Below are 16,089 nucleotides of genomic sequence, written 5' to 3'. Positions count from 1 at the left end.
GGGCACTGTGGGGGGTGGTTCCCGCCCGTGGTTACTGGGTGGGGGCCGGGTGCTGGTGGCCCCCCTTCTAGAGTGCGATGCACGGGGATGCCGTGCACACGCGGTGTTTGTTTGGTGATGGTTTTTAGTTTCTTTTGTTTCTATTTGCACTTATTAAATCTACACGCATGGAACTCTAAACCTCAAAAAAAACTAAGCAGTATTGGTGCAAAGGTAGACAAACATGAATGAAACACAACAGGAAGTCTAGAGACAGACACACGATTTATGACACTGTGGCACACTGCAGAAAGAACAGACTTTTCGATAAATGGAGGTAGTTCGACTGGATATACAGATTTTAAAAAATCAATCTTGACCTCCACAGGTCAAGTTTTGGTGGGCTATATGAAACTAAAAGGCAGAAAATCTACAGAAAATATTTAGAAGAAAACAGAAGACATTATCTCCATAACCTTAAGGTAAGAAAATGTTTCTTAAACAGGATATAAAAAGTCAACAAATTGACGATCAACTACAGAAATGACTGAACCAATGACTGTGTGTCAGACAATGGAAAACGCTGTGGCAACCGTGTGCGACAGCACAAATATTTGAAACAGAATGTTGAGCGAAAGAAGTCAGAATATATACCACGTGCTTCTGTTTACATAAAGTTCAAAAACTAGCAAAACAAACCGATGGTGTTAAAGTTAGGATACTGGCTACTCCTGGTGCCTGCGTATCTCGATGGGTTCACTCGGGAAGGAATCGTCACGCGCTGTGCGATCACAGTCTGTGCACTCTCCTGTGTGTGTGTCACACATCAGTATGTATAAAGTCAGAAAGACCACCGACCCAGGTCTCCCTAGTCGTCTTCCCTCCAAGTCTCCTGCATCTCAGTAGAAGCGCCGCTCATCCGGGAGGCCACGCCCACCACGCTCCTTTCTCTCACGCCTCACACAGTCCAGCGCAAACCTGCTGGACGCCTCACCGCTGCCACCCGCTCGCTGCCCGCCAGGCCTCCTTCCTGGTCTTTCCTGTGCCCACCCTCCCTCCCCGCACTCTGTTCTCCGTAACGGCAGCCACAGCAACCACTGTTGAACATACAACAGCTCACCTTACAAGTGTGCTCCAAAGCCTTCTCAGCCCTCCTCTGGCCTCCGACTCTTCCGTGGTCTGGCCCCACTGCTGTCCAGCTCCCTCACCCAGCGTCCGCGCTCTCACGCCCCTCTATCACTGCATCATCTGCAATCATGCTCTATACCCTTCACTCCACGCTAGTTCTCATCACAGTTCTTACTATCAAATGGTAATACAAGTAGCTTGCTGCAAGGCCCATATGTTCATCAGATCGTGAACTCCTTACTGCAAAATTCAGACTTAAAGAAGGTAGGGAAAACCACTAGACCATTCAGGTATAACCTACATCAAATCCCTTTATGATTATACGGTGTAAGTGACAAATAGATTCAAGGGACTAGATCTGATAGAGTGCCTGAAGAACCATGGACAAAGGTTTGTGACAATGTACAGGAAGCACTGATCAAGATCATCCCCAAGAAAAAGAAATGCAAAAAGGCAAAAAGTTGGCTAAGGAGCCCTTACAAATAGCTGTGAAAAAAAGAGAAGCAAAAGGCAAAGGAGAAAAGGAAAGATACACCCATTTGAATGCAGAGTTCCAAAGAATAGCAAGGAGAGGCAAGAAAGCCTACCTAAGTGATTGATGCAAAAAAAAAAAAAATAGAGGCAAACAACAGAATGGGAAAGACTACAGATCTCTCCAAGAAAATTAGATACCAAGGGAACATTTCATGCAAAGATGGGCACAATAAAGGACAGAAATGGTATGGACCTAACAGAAGCAGAAGATATTAAGAAAAGGTGGCAAGAATACACAGAAGAACTATACAAATAATCTTCATGACCCAGATAACCATGATGGTGTGATCACTCACCTAAAGCCAGACATCCTGGAATGCGAAGTCAAGTGGGCTTCAGGAAGCATCACCATGAACAAAGCTAGTGGAGGTGATGGAATTCCAGTTGAGCTATTGCAAATCCTAAAAGATGATGCTGTGAAACTGCTGCACTCAATATGCCAGCAAATTCAAAAAACTCAGCAGTAGCCACAGGTCTGGAAAAGATCAGTTTTCATTCCAATCCCAAAGAAGGGCAATGCCAAAGAATGTTCAAACTACCACACACTTGCACTCATCTCACACGCTAGCAAAGAGAAAAAGTGAACTCGCTCAGTTGTGTCCGATTCTTTGGAACCCCATGGACTGTAGCCTACCAGGCTCCTCCATCCATGGAATTTTCCAGGCAAGAGTACTGGAGTGGGCTGCCATTTCCTTCTTCAGAGGATCTTTCCAACCCAGGGATCAAACCCGGGTCTCCTGCACTGAAGGCAGATTCTTTACCGACTGAGCTTCAGTAATACGTGAACCGTGAACTTCCAGATGTTCAAGCTGGTTTTAGAAAAGGCAGAGGAACCAGAGATCAAATTGCCAACATCCACTGGATCATCAAAAAGCAAGAGAGTTCCAGAAAAACATCTATTTCTGCTTTATTGATTATGCCAAAGCCTTTGACTGTGTGGATCACAACAAACTGTGGAAAATTCTTCAAGCAATGGGAATACCAGACCACCTTACCTGCCTCCTGAAAAATCTGTATGCAGATCAAGAAGCAACAGTTAGAACTGGATAAGAAACAAAAGATTGGTTCCAAACTGGGAAAGGAGTACAGCGAGGCTATATACTGTCACCCTGCTTATTTAACTTATATGCAGAGTACATCATGCGAAATGCCAGGCTGGATGAAGCACAAGCTGGAATCAAGACTGCCAGGAGAAATATCAATAACCTAAGATATGCAGATGATACCACCTTTATGGCAGAAAGGGAAGAGGAACTAAAGAGCCTCTTGATGAAAGTGAAAGAGGAGAGTGAAAAAGTTGGCCTAAAACTCAACATTGAAAAAACTAAGATCACGGCATCCAATCCCACCACTTCATGGCAAATAGATGGGGAAACAATGGAAACAGTGACAGACTTTATTTTCTTGAGCTCCAAAAATCACTGCAGATGGTAACTGCAGCTGTGAAATTAAAAGACGCTTGCTCCTTGGAAGAAAAGCTATGACCAGGCTAGACAGCTTATTAAAAAGCAGAGACATTACTTTACCAACAAAGATCCGTCCAGTCAAAGCTATGGTTTTTCCAGTAGTCATGTATCGATGTGAGAGTTGGACTATAAAGAAAGCTGAGCGCCGAAGAATTGATGCTTTTGAACTGTGTTCAAAAGTGTTGGAGAAGACTCTTGAGAGTCCCTTGGACTGCAAGGAGATCCAAACCAGTCAATCCTAAAGGAAATCAGTCCTGAATATTCATTGGAAGGACTGATGCTGAAACTCCAGTACTTTGGCCATCTGATGTGAAGAACTGACTCATTGGAAAAGACCCTGATGCTGGGAAAGACTGAAGGCAGGAGGAGAAGGGGGCCACAGAGGATGGCATCACCGATTTGATGAACATGAGTTTGAGCAAGCTCCAGGAGTTGGTGGTGGACGGGGAAGCCTGGTGTGCTGCCTTTGGCCCATGGAATCACAAAGAATCCGACACGACTGAGCAACTGAATGGATGGAAGGTCCATTAGATAGGTACTTTGCGTTTTGTTCACAAGTATGTATTCCCTCACCACCTAAATAGCATATATATATATATTTTTTTTTTTTTGACTGAGTGTTGTTTAATTACTAAATATAATGAGAGACACAAAACCTTCATGTAGAGGACATAAAGCTTTACTGAAACACATTACCAAGAAAGATGGATCATATTCATGGACAGGAAGCCCAAGTATCATAAATGGTCAATTATCTCAAACTTAGTGTGAAAATCAGGTGTAATGCCAGCTAAAATCCTGTTTTTAACAAGATCATTGAAGAGTTCATATAGCAAAGGATTTGGGGTTCTGATAATGAAAGGGTGTGTGTGTGGTGCACGGAGTGGGGCTAGTAAGCACCTAGGCCAGAACGCCTGCAGGCAAGTCACACCCCTTCTCCCACTCGCAGGGCTGGGTGTCCAGGAGCCTAGTTCCCTGGACCCTGCCAGCAGGTTTCAGATTAGATTCCCAGTGGAAGGCTCTCCTTAAACCAGAGGGCAGAGGAGACGCTGTAGAGTATTTCTGCCTCTTTGTCTAGGATGGGCAGACGTGCGATTCTGCAGCAACCTTCAGGTGTTTTTTGGTAAATCACCAGTATCAGTGACAACTGATTAATTCCAGAGATCTTTTGTGGTTTCTGCACCTTCCTGACTCCCTAAAAGTTAGTGGCAAGCCTGAGAGGCAGCAGTCAGTCACTTCCTGCACTGGGCAGTCACGCCACTGTTTTGCTAAGGGCTCTGCTCTCCATTGGAGAAGGCGATGGCACCCCACTCCAGTACTCCTGCCTGGAAAATCCCATGGACAGAGGAGCCTGGTGGGCTGCAGTCCATGGGGTCGCTGAGGGTCGGACACGACTGAGCGACTTCGGTTTCACTTTTCACTTTCATGCATTGGAGAAGGAAACGGCAACCCACTCCAGTGTTCTTGCCTGGAGAATCCCAGGGATGGGGGAGTCTGGTGGGCTGCCGTCTATGACTGAAGTGACTTAGCAGCAGCAGCAGCTGTTCTCCATACTAAACCCGTTCTTGCTTGAAATACTTAAGAGTGGTTTTGTTCTCCTGACTGGACCCTGGCTGAAAGAAAAGTTGCAGTATATAAGATAGACTGGTGATGATTAGCACAGAAATAAACAACTAAAGAGAAAGCTCATAATTAAACTCATGCATATACTGAAACCTGGCACTGACGGAAGTGAAAGTGCAGGTCAGTTTCATGGACAGTTCACAGATCAACAGTGGCTTATAGATCAAAATATGAAGTGTTCAATAAAGATTGTTGGGACCCATTTCCTAAGAAACATCTATTTCAACAGAAAAAAAAACCCTGGATCGCTACTTCTTACATAGACAAAGCTCAATTCCGGGTGAATTACAGCCTTAAATGTGAAAAATAAATTTCTATAAGCTAAACAGAAGAATATTATTATTTCAAAGTACGAAAAGATTTCTTAAAATAAGACACAAAGAAAATTAAGTTCTGTGCACCAAAAAGCATCTTAAGGTCCATCAGGTATTATTACAGCAAAATGTTAAAATTTTGTCTAAAAAAAATCAATTTAAATACCTATCAAGAAGACAATCACGAAATGTTGAGCAATGAAAAAGAATGAACTAGAGCAGGGTCCCCGGCCTCTGGGATCTAACACCTGACGATCTGAGGCGGACGTGATGTGATGTAATAATAGAAATAAAGTGCACAACAAATTCAGTGCCCTTGAATCATCCACAAACCATCCCCGCTACAGCCCCACCGTCCAATCCTACTCCAGTCTGTGGAAAACTGTCTTCCACAAAACCAGTCCCTGGTGCCAAAAAGGCTGGGGACTTGTTAACCTAGAGCTACACACACACAGATAAATCCCATCAACCAAAATGAGTAACATTAATCTGTTAGAGATAAGCATGAGAACTGTAACTGGAGAAAATATAACCTGGGAGGAATATTCCAGCAGTTTCCATTATAATGTTTTATTTCCTAGGATAGATGGTAGACATATGGGTTTTCATTACTATTCTAACTACCTTTAAGCCTGAAACTTTTAAAATAAAAATCAGAAGTTATATCTTAGCACATCACCTGTTTTCCGGGCGGGGGAGAAGCACTCATAAGAAGTTCCACACAGGTAACATTGGACGATAGTTTCCAGACATTTAGCTGATTCTGACACTGCAGCAAGGCAACTGACTTCATGTAGCAACTGACCAGGTTGATAATCAGTCCAGATCCGAGTAACTGATGAAGCTCTAATACATCCTGAAAGGCTGGGTGGGGCTGGCCCTCGGGCAGCACTGACTGGTAGGTGATACATATCCAACTCCACAAAAAAAAATTTGCTTACAACCACAAACTGTACTTTGAGTCATGTGCACACATCAGGTGAGTGCATAGGACAAAAGAACATTTTGGGAGTCTGACCTTTTCTACCACAGGTTACAGGATAGAACTGTTTTTTTCCCTAGTCTTTGCTAAGAAGGGCTGCTTGGAAGTGAAAAGTTCCTTCAGGCTGGCTATGGAGACCAAAGAATGGTTACTTTGATTTTATTTTCTAAAAAAAAAACCAGTAAAAGTGGTTCTATGTACAGGGTTCTGAAGAGGCCAGTGACTCCACAACTGACTGAGTCGATGCTGGATTGCTTTCTGAGCCCATCCCAACCCCAGCCTTCGGTCCCCGATTCCTACCCAGATCTTCACACACACAGCTGCGTCTGTGACGTTTCAAACTTTCAGAATTCACAGAAGGATGCTGAACTTTCTACAGAGGGATATGTTTTTGATGTATCTTCCTGGCCACAAAAGAGCTTCTAGTAGTTTGCATATTCTTTTTGAAGAATAAGTTGCAAACAATGACTTTTTTTTTATTTGAAAAATTTGTAATCAAATAATTCTTTTGAAAGAAAACCCACATGCAATAAGATCTGCATCATGCTCTCCATAAACCATGAAAAACCTATTTTTATGTCAATTTGGATATTCCTTTACAATAATGCATTGAGGAACACCTATATACAAATACACTCTTCAATTCACAAAAAAAGGTTTCTAGAAGCTGCTCCAAATAAAAGCACAGAATCCATAGAAACAAAAATAAGAGTCACGGAATGAGGCAGGAAGAAGAAGTAAATCACACACACTCGAGGGTTCTGCAGATTGTGGTCTGTGATCACTCACACAGCCTCCTCCCAAGCTCCTCCAAGTGCGAACGGCGAGTACACAGCGGGAAGGACAGCAAAGCACTCTGTTTTTTTAATTGAAGTACAGTTGATTCACAATGTTAATTTCCACTGTGCAGCAAAGTGATTCAGTTACACACACATATACTCTTTCCCAGTATGGTTTATCATGGAACTGACTACAGCTCCCTGTGCTGCACAGTAGGACCTTGCTGTTTATCCATCCTGGATGTCACCATCTGCAGCTGCTAACCCCGAAACCCGAGTCCTTCCCTCCCTCACAGCCCTCCCCGTGGCAGCGCAAGTCTGTTCTGTTCTGTGAGGCTGTTGCTGTTCCACAGATCTGCGCGTCTGTCCTGTATTTCAGAGGCCGCGTGTAAATACTGTCACACGGTGCGTGTCTCTCTTCGCTCAGTACGACGGTCTCCAGGCCCATCCACGCTGCCGCCGCGGCACTCTTCTCTGAATCTAGGGGACCGTCCTGTGCTCAGAGACAGTTTGCGCGCTGCCCCCCGCCCACAGCTGCCCAGGCGTCTAGGAACGATCAAGTGACTCCTTCCACACGGACAGCCAGAGCCCTTAATGATGCTCTTACTTGCTTTCATCATTTTTTTTTAATGACTAAAAGATTTTGAGATACTTCCAGAAAACTTATCTGGGGAGTCCTTGAATCCTTGAGACCACAGACTAGTTACTAAGCCGCTGACAGGAAGTCTCACCACAGCCAAACTCTGCTGGTCCTGGCCGTGCCCTGAGCACAGGATGTTCGTCATGACCGTGAGAAGCAAAAGGTTACTAACCGAACATTTCCTACTTACTACTGTCTGGATTTTCTGCTCTGGCTTTTTCCTCTCTCCCTTGCTGTGCTCTGAACTCCAGGCAGAGGATTTTATGTTTATTGTACAATGAACTGATAAAGGGAAATGGTGGAAATGAGAAGGCTTTCTGTTGACGTGACTCATAAACTTTAATGGTGTATTTCCCTGAAAGACATCCAATTACCACAACTCTAATAATCTTGCTAATCTTGTATTAGTTTTTTTTTCTTTAAGGGCAAGATGTCAATGAATAGCACCTTCACTTCCCATTTTCTGAAAATTAAGCTGAACCTTTAAATAATATTATGAAAGTAAACATTTTAATTTATCAGGATAAGAAAAATGGCTAACAGATAAACATTTCCCGACTTTTCTATTCCAAATAAGCTTAGAATCCCCCTCTCAGAGCATTATATCACAGAAGTCTGCCAACAAGAACATTCAGCATGACTAAAGGAAACATCTAGGATATTCTAAATTAAAAAAAAATTTTTTTTAATTAGAGGAAAGTTGCTTTGTAATGTTGTGTTGGTTTCTGCCATCCAACAATGCAAATCAGCCTTAAGTACACAAACATCCCTTCACTCTGGAGCCTCCCCTCTCCCCTCAACTGAGCCCCTTGCGGTCTTCACAGAGCGCCAGGCCGGGATCCCTGTGTCACACAGCAACGTGTCACCAGCAGTCTGCTTCACATATGACAGTGCACATATACATAAATCCTGACGCTACTTTCTCAACTTGAGAAGCACTCGACTCACTGGTCCAGTTTCCACAGTTCACGTGAAGCACCAAAACGGCCGCACCATTTTACACCAGCAGACGTATAGAGGGCTCCAATTTCCCCACATCACTACCACCACTTGTTATGAACTGCCTACCGTTTGAGTATGACCATCCTAGCGGGTGTGAGGGCGCCCCTGGTAGCATAGCCAGCAAAGGATCTGCTTGCAATGCAGGAGACCCCAGTTTGATTCCTGGGTTCAGGAAGATCCCCAGAAGAAGGGATAGGCTACCCTATCCTTGACATTTTAGGAAACAGTAAACTAAAATGGCCTGGAATGGGTGAATTTAAATCAGATGACCATTATACCTACTACTGTGGGAAGAACCCCTTAGAAGTGGAGTAGCCCTCATAATCAACAAGAGTCCAAAAGGCAGTACTTGAGTGCAACTTCAAAAATGACAGAATGATCTCTGTTCATTTCCAAAGCAAACCATTCAATATCACAGTATCCAAGTCTATGCTCCAACCACTAATACGAAAGAAGGTGAAGTTGAGCGGTTCTATGAGGACCTACAAGACCTTCTAGAATACCAAAAAAAACCCAAAAAAGATGTCCTTTTTGTCATAGGGGACTAGAAAGCAAAAGTAAGAAGTCAAGAGATACCCGGAGTAACAGGTAAGTTTGGCCTTGGAGTACAAAATGAAGCAGGGCAAAGGCTAACAGAATTTTGCCAAGAGAACGCACTGTTCATAACAAATGTTCTCTTCAAAAAACACAAGAGAGGACTCTACACATGGACATCACCAGATGGTCAATACTGAAATCATATGGATTATATTCTTTGCAGCCTAAGATGGAGAAGCTCTATACAGTCAGCAAAAACAAGACTGGGAGCTGACTGTCACTCAGATCATGAACTCCTTATTGCCAAATTCAGACTTAAACTGAAGAAAGTAGGGAAAACCACTAAACCATTCAAGTATGGCCTAAATCAAATCCCTTATGATTATACAGCGGAGGTGACAAATAGATTCAAGGGATTAGATCTGATAGAGTGCCTGAAGAACTATGGATGGAAGTTTGTGACATTGTACACGAGGTGGTGAAAACCATTGTGCAAAACCATTGTACAGGAGGCAGTGATCAAAACCATCCCCAAGAAAAAGAAATGCAAAAAGGGAAAAAGGTTATCTGAGGAAGCCTTACAAATAGCTGAGAGAAGAGAAGCGAAAGGCAAAAGAGAAAAGGAAAGATATACCCATTTGAGTGCAGAGTTCCAAAGAACAGCAAGGAGAGATAAGAAAGCCTACCTAAGTGATCAATGCAAAGAAACAGGGAAAACAATAGAATGGGAAAGATCTCTTCAAGAAAACTAGAGATACTAAGGGAACATTTCATGCAAAGATGGGCTCAATAAAGGACAAAAATGGTATGGACCTGACAGAAGCAAAACATATTGAGAAGAGGTGACAAGAATACACAGAAGAACTGCAAAGAAAAGACCTTAATGACTGAGGTAACCACAATGGTGTGATCAGACATCTTGGAGTCTGAATTCAAGTGGCCTTAGGAAGCATCACTACAAACAAAGCTACTGGAGGTGTGGAATTGCAGCTGAGCTACTGCAGATCCTAAAAGATGCTGTAAAAGTGCTGCACTGACTATGCCAGAAAATTTGGAAAACTCAGCAGAGGCCACAGGCCTGGAAAAGGTCAGTTTTCATTTCAATCCCAAAGAAGGGCAATGCCAAACAATGTTCAAACTACTGCACAATTGCACTCATCTCACACGTTAGCAAAGTAATGATGAAAATTCTCCAAGCTAGGCTTTAACAATATGTGAACTGAGAACTTCCAGATGTTCAAGCTGGATTTAGAAAAGGCAGAAGAACCAGAGATCAAACTGCCAACATCTGTTGGAACATCAAAAAAGCAAGATAATTCCAGAAAAAGATCTACTTCTGCTTTATTGACTACACCAAAGCTTTTGACTGTGTGGATCACAACCAACCATGGAAAATTCTTCAAGCGATGGGAATATCAGATATCAGATTTCTCAGATTTCCTGAGAAATCTGTATTCAGGTCAAGAAGCACAGAATCAGACATGGAACAATGGACTGGTTCCAAATTGGGAAAGGAGTATGTCAAGGCTATGCATTGTCACCCTGCTTATTTAACTTATATGCAGAGTACAATATGCAAAATGCCAGGCTGGATGAAGCACAAACTGGCATCAAGATTGCAGGAGAAATATCAAAAACCTCAGATGTCCAGATACCACCACCCTTATGGCAGAAAGCAAAGACAAACTACAGACTTTATTTTCTTGGGCTCCAAAATCACTGTAGACAGTGAGTGTAGCCATGAAATTAAGAGACACTTGCTCCTTGGGAAAAAAACTATGACAAACCTAGACAGCATATTAAAAAGCAGAGATATCACTTGCAGACAAAGGTCCGTATAGTCAAAGCTATAGTTTTTCCAGTAGTCATGTATGGATGTGAGAGCTGGACTATAAAGAAGGCTGAGCATCGAAGAACTGATGCTTTTGAACTGTGGTGCTAGAGAAGACTTGAGAGTCCCCTGGACAACAAGGAGATCAAACCAGTCAATTCTAAAGAAAATCAAGGACTGAAGCTGAAGCTCCAATACTTTGGCCACTTGATGTGAAGACTCAACTTGTTAGAAAAGACCCTGATGCTGGGAAAGATTGAGGGCAGGAAAAGGGGGTGACGGGATGACATGGTTGGATGGCAGCACTGACTCAGTGGACATGGGTTTAAGCAAACTCCGGGAGATAGTGAAGGACAGGGAAGCGGTGTGTATAGTCCATGCGGTTGCAAAGAGTCGAACTCGACTGAGAGACTAAACAACCACCACCAGTATTCTTGCCTGGGAAATCCCAAGGACAGAGGAGCCTGGTGGGCTACCCTCCATGGGGTTGGAAGTGTCAGCCAGAATTCAGCAACTACACTACCACTAAACCACCACCACACACACACGCTTATACATGCATACATACATACAAATATCTCACAGTCGACATGCCTATCCTTTGGCCATTGATACACTCCTTGATTTCTGCAGCTGTGTAGTATGTTCTGAACACAGAATGAGTCTCTTTAAAATACCCATAAACTGTCTAAGTGCATGCAGTTTGACCCAAGTAAGTGGTATGATAAGGGACAGAGGGAGACAACAGGAGTAGGAGATTAAAAGTTACATCACAGCATCAGCCAACACTTATGGGTATTTATGACAAAAACCCTGGCTTCCTGAGGACACAAGCAGGCTAGGCAGAGAAGTAAACGGATACTCAAAGGGAGACACACTGAGAATCATGAAAAGCAACTCAGGGAATATAATTGTGAATGCTTTTAAAGATACTGCAAGACACTATTTTGATACAGTATTGATTGTATTATAGCTACTGCTGCTTTATTTCATTTTTATTTAATGTTATCTTGAGTATTTTAGTCCTTCAAATGTAAAGGCCGAAATTCCGGTATTCAAACTGTATGGTATGCTGCATGTGCTGCTTAGGAGGAAAACGCAAGCTCTTGTGATGCTAATTTGTACGTGTAAGATGTAAGACAAGTTTAATTTAAAAATCAGCTTCTGGTTAGTACTGAGTTTTTAGAGAGCTTTATTACTGTTGTTCAACTATATAGGAAGGCTTTCAAGTTCGTTTGGAAATATAAAAGATAGGAAAGCTCTGAGGGGGAAAAAGCAATATATATATATTTAAAACCAACAGTGGGTTTAAGCCATACCAAATGGTGAAGCCTCAGTACTGTGGCTTGCATGTAACAACGCTGTTAATGTCAAGTCTCTTCAGTGCTGCTGACTCTGCGACACCATGGATATAGCCCGCCAGGCTCCTCTGTCCATGGGATTCTCCGCACAAGAACGCTGGAGTGGGTTGCCATTGCCTCCTCCAGGGGATCTTCCCAACCCAGGGAGGCCAATGAGGCAAAATAAACAACAGAAACAGACTAATACTTCAAAAGTTAGTATGTGGGAAAGGTGATATCTCAAATTACTAAGAAGAAAACAGATTGTTCAATAAACTGTTAGGATAATTCACTATTTAAAAAAATAAGAACCCTATCCACTAGGATATATTCCATAAGAATCAAAGAGTTGAAGGTGAAAAAGCAGGAAACACGAGAAGGAAATACGGCAAAGTTCTTTAATAACTTGAGACTGAGAAAGCCTTTCTTTACCTGAACTCAAAACCCACCAAACTGGCAAAAATAAATGGAAAGACAGCCTGTGTTCATGGACTGGAAGAATCAATATTGTAAAATGTCCATACTACACAAATCTAGATCCAATCCAATCACTATCAAGATTCCAATGGCATGTTTTAAAGGAGTAGGAAAAAAAAAAATTCTAAAATCTATATGGAGTCAAAGCAATCCTGAGAAAGAACAACAAAGCAGGAGGCCTCACGCGTTATGATTTTAAGCTATATTATGAAGCTATGGTTGTCAAAACAGTATGGTATTGACATAAAAACAGTCACACAGACCAGGGAAGCAGAATCGAGAGGCCAGAAAGCTGACCCTTACAGAGACAGCCAGCTAACGCTTGACAAGGCAGCCAAGAAAACACAACAGAGAAAAGAGAGTTTCTTCACTAAATGCATCTGGGAAAACAGATATTCACATGTAAAAGGATGAAACTAAACTCCTATCTTAACCACCACTCACAAAAATTCAAACTGGATGAAAAACTTAAATGTAAGACCTGAAACCATAAAAATCCTAGAAGAAATCACAGGAGAAAAGCTCCTCGACGTGAATGTTAGCAATAATATTTTAGATGACACTTAAAGTATAAAGAACAAAATAAAAAATAAGTGGGACTAAAAAGCTTCTGCACAGCAAAAGAAATGATCAACAAAATGAAAAGACAATCTATGGAATGGGAGAAATATTTTCAAACCATGTATCTGATAGGGGGTTAATATCTAAAATACATATAGAATTTCTACAACTTAATAGCAGAAAAAGTCTGTTTTTTTTTTTTTTTTTTTCTGTCACACCTTGCAGCTTGCAGGATCTTAATTCCCTGCTGCTGCTGCTGCTAAGTCTCTTCAGTCATGTCCGACTCTGTGCAACCCCATAGATGGCAGCTCACCAGGCTCCGCCATCCCTGGGATTCTCCAGGCAAGAACATTGGAGTGGGTTGCCATTTCCTTCACCAGGGATCAAATCCGGGTGCCAGCAGTTAGTCCTAACCACTGGATTGCCAGGGAATTCCCTGGGGCAAAGGACTTGAACAGACATTTTCCCAAAGAAGAGGTTCAAATGGCCACCCGATACGTGAAAAGGTGCTCAACATCACAAGTCAAAATCACAATGAACTACTTCACAGCTGAAGAATGAGTATCAACAAAAAGATAAGAGATCCTGATGAGAAGGAAGGAAAAAGGAACTCTTGTGTACTGCTGGTGGGAATGTAAATTAGTGTAGTCACTACGGAAAACAGTAAAGGGGTTCCTCAAAAAATTGAAACAAAAACTGCCACGTGATCCTGCAATTCCACTTCTGGGTATATATCCAAAGGAGATGAGACTGCTACGTTGAAGGCATACCTGCAATCCTTACTTGCTGCAGCATGATTTACAACAGCCAAGACATGGAAACAAAGTGTCCATCAACAGATGAAGGGGTAAAGAACACGTGGGATGGATATATATACAATGGAATTGCATTATTCAGCCAAAAAAAAAAAAAGGAAATCCTGCCATTTATGACAACATGGATGAACTTCAAGGGCATTAAGGAATGCGAAACGTTCAGTCAGACAGAGAAAGACAAATACTGTATGATGTCACTTACATACGTAATCTAAACACAAAATAATCTCCCCAAACTCAAAAGCCAAACTTGTAAGAGAGATCAGATTTGTGGTTCCTGGAAGTGAAGAGCAGGAGGTATGGGTATTGGATGAGGGTGGTCAAAAGGTACAAACTCCCAGTTACAAGGTAACTATTGGGGATGTAATGTATTACATGATAATATAATTGATCTTGCTGTATGATGTATCTGAAAGTTGGTAAAAGATCCTAAAAGTTTTCACTACAAAAAAAGAAAAAAAATGTTTGGGTGTCTTATACAAGATGATGAAAGCTAAATGTACTCTGGTCATCACTTTGCAATATATGTAAGTCATTACGATGTGAATTTACACAGTGATATATGTCAATTATAATGCAATAAAGCTAAAAGGAAAAAATAAACTAGAAATAAATTTAATTACCAAATTTGTCCTAGGGGAGGGTGGGGAAGAACAGCATGTGGTCTTAAAAAAAAAAAAAAATCACAAACTATGAAAGAAATTTAACATCATAAAAACAAGAAACTTCTATACAGAAAAAAGAAAACACCCACCAAAAGCAAAGTCAAGGGCACAATCAACAAAATCAGGAAAATATTTGAAACTCACATCACAAATGATTTAATCTAATATATAAGATAGGCAACTTAACAGAAAACCAACCAATGGATAAAACTAAAATATGACAATTTTGATAAAAAATCCAAAGACTTGGAAACAAATTCTGTTGGCAAGGCTGAGGAGCAATAGTCTTTCTCATACATCAGTGGTAACAGTATAAAGTGGTACGATCCCTACTGATGGCAATTTGTTAATTTAATAAATCAGATCAGATCAGATCAGTCGCTCAGTCGTGTCCGCCTCTTTTCGACCCCATGAATAGCAGCACGCCAGGCCTCCCTGTCCATCACCAACTCCCGGAGTTCACTGAGACTCATACTCTTTCAAAATTAAACATGTACCCTTCCCTTTATGTATGTAAAGATCTCTGATATATCTTAAGTGAAGAAAATAAAGTATGGAACAGTGTGTAAATGAGGCAGAAATCTGTCTGAAAGGGAGAAAATGTTCATTCCTACTTGTATGTATATCCATTAAATAACCACAATGGTGCGGTCACTCACCTAGAGCCAGATATCTTGGAGTGTAAAGTCATGTGGGCCTGAGGAAGCATTAGTACAAAAAAAGCTAGTGGAGGTGATGGAATTCTAGCTGAGCTATTACAAATATTAAAAGATGATGCTGGGAAAGTGCTGTACTCAATATAACAGCAAATTTGGAAAACTCAGCAGTGGCCAAAGGACTGGAAAAAGTTGGTTTTCATTCCAATCTCAAAGAGGGCAATGCCAAAGAATGTTCAAACTACCACACAATTGTACTCATTTCACAGCTAGCAAGGTAATACCAAAATCCTTCAAGCAAGGCTTCAGCAATACTTGAACCAAGAACTTCCAGATATTCAAGTTGGATTTAGAAAAGGCAGAGGAATTGGAGATCAAATTGCCAAAATTCATTGGATCATAAAAAAAGCAAGGGAACTCTAGAAAAACACCAGCTTCACTGACTAAACTAAAGCCTTTGACTATGTGGATCACAACAAACTGTGGAAAATTCTTAAAATGCGAATACCAGACCACCTTACCTGCCTTGGGAGAAATCTGTATACAGGTCAAGAAGAAATCGTTAGAACCAGTCATAGAACAATGGCCTGGTTCAAAATCAGGGAAGGAGTACGTCAAGGCTATGTGTTGTCACCCTGCTTATGTAACTTTAATGCAGAATGTGTGTGTGTGTGTGTGTGTGTGTGTGTGTGTGTGTGTGTGTGTGTGTGTGTACTCAGTGGTGTCCGACTCCTTGTGATCCCATGGACTGTACGCCACC

General features: G+C 41.8%; 1 protein-coding gene across 12 annotated transcripts in view; it reads right to left on the bottom strand.

Moving 5' to 3' along the window:
* The window catches only part of LOC109571023 (CREB-regulated transcription coactivator 1-like), a 79,282-nt gene that overhangs the window by 22,152 nt on the left and 41,041 nt on the right, over positions 1-16,089 (bottom strand). Inside the window, exon 3 of one of the 12 annotated variants that reach the window (XR_011561307.1) lies at positions 1,046-4,720. The exons of the other annotated variants lie outside the window; for them this stretch is intronic. The gene's annotated coding sequence lies outside the window, so the exon portion shown is untranslated. Of the gene's footprint in view, positions 1-1,045; positions 4,721-16,089 lie in introns of those variants that run through there. 12 annotated transcript variants of the gene reach the window in all.

This window comes from Bos indicus, chromosome 17 (genome assembly GCF_029378745.1).
Source record: "Bos indicus isolate NIAB-ARS_2022 breed Sahiwal x Tharparkar chromosome 17, NIAB-ARS_B.indTharparkar_mat_pri_1.0, whole genome shotgun sequence".
Taxonomy (NCBI): domain Eukaryota; kingdom Metazoa; phylum Chordata; class Mammalia; order Artiodactyla; family Bovidae; genus Bos; species Bos indicus.
This window is presented reverse-complemented; position numbering and strand designations above follow the sequence as displayed.